The following is a 1,359-nucleotide window of genomic DNA, read 5'->3' as shown; positions in this document are numbered from 1 at the left end:
GTATACACAAATTAAACTTGTGCCATGGAGGAATGTAGTGGCGGACAAAAAACAAGACAGGAAAACAAACGGAAAAGGCTATGCGGCCAGACGTGAAAAATTATGTGTATATGAACGCTGTGAGGCACGAACTGAAAGCGGGACGAAGTAAGTTCGCGTGTTTGCTCGGCGATAGCCAAGGAAGAAAAGAATTAGTGACTGGAGACATGTGACCAGGGAGGGGTAAGGAAGAGAGAGAGAGTGGTAGAGGGAGAAACAAGGGGAGGAAGTAGAAGAATAGGTGAGCAACGAGAGAAAGAGAGGAAGAAAAAAATATAGTAGTAGCAGAAGGAAGAACTAGAGGGGAAAGAGAGATATATAGTAGTAACAGAAGAAAGAACGAGAGGGGTAAAGAGAGATACGTAGTAGTAACAGAGGAAGAACGAGACGAGGGAAAAAGTGATAAAAATAGAGATAGGTAGAGTCGCGTAAGAAAATATAAAGTTAAAAAAACTACTTACAGGGATGACGCAGGCGTTCGATCATGTAAAACATATAATAAATGAGTATATGCATATATATGTACAGGTATATATATATATATATATATATATATATATATATATACATCCATATATAAACACACACACACACATAAGTGTGTATATATAATTTCTCTACACAATTACAACATACGATAGAAATTATTTTGTTCATTTCAAAATAATTGATTATTTACAAAAGACTTAAAAAATAAAATAAACAAGTGAGCACAGTCCTGGATGTATATACCACGTGGTATGCTTGAAAAGGTGGAAAGAGTGAAAGAGTTTTACCCAAAAATTGCCTTCCAAAAGGTTTGTGTTAATTGGTATTTTTTGAAAAGCTCATAAATCAACTAAGTTTGTACTTGTGCACAACATAATTAGCAAGGTATTAAATTCTACTCATTTCATTTCTTCTTTTAAACAAATTATATTTATCGCCCAATCAAATATCCCATCGCATATTTGCTGAAGCTATTCTTCCTGATGAACTTTATCCCTAATCGGTCTGGTAGATTTAAATTCGAGAGAATTTGCTTTCCATAAGGACGATATCATTTTACACAAAGCTGTAGCAAAGTTTTAATCAGTGCTGATAAATTGATGCTTGTGTCTATAAAATCATTTCTTTAATACGAAGTCAGTGGCCTCAGTATAAACTTCAGGTTCATCTCTTTTCTTTGTTTCTATTTAAGCATTGTATTATATGGACTTTTTCAAATGGTTACCATATAGCGGGATATCCATACATGCAAAAATATATACGTACGTACATGTGCAAATACGTACATAAATACGTACATACATACATACATACATACATACATATATATAT

At 33.8% G+C, this 1,359-nt stretch overlaps 1 protein-coding gene across 3 annotated transcripts in view; it reads right to left on the bottom strand.

Annotated features, from left to right (window-relative positions):
* LOC106867276 (serine dehydratase-like) overlaps positions 1-1,359 on the bottom strand; it is a 24,242-nt gene that overhangs the window by 810 nt on the left and 22,073 nt on the right. The gene's annotated exons all lie outside the window — the stretch shown is intronic.

The sequence above is a fragment of the Octopus bimaculoides genome, chromosome 9 (genome assembly GCF_001194135.2).
Source record: "Octopus bimaculoides isolate UCB-OBI-ISO-001 chromosome 9, ASM119413v2, whole genome shotgun sequence".
NCBI lineage: Eukaryota > Metazoa > Mollusca > Cephalopoda > Octopoda > Octopodidae > Octopus > Octopus bimaculoides.
This window is presented reverse-complemented; position numbering and strand designations above follow the sequence as displayed.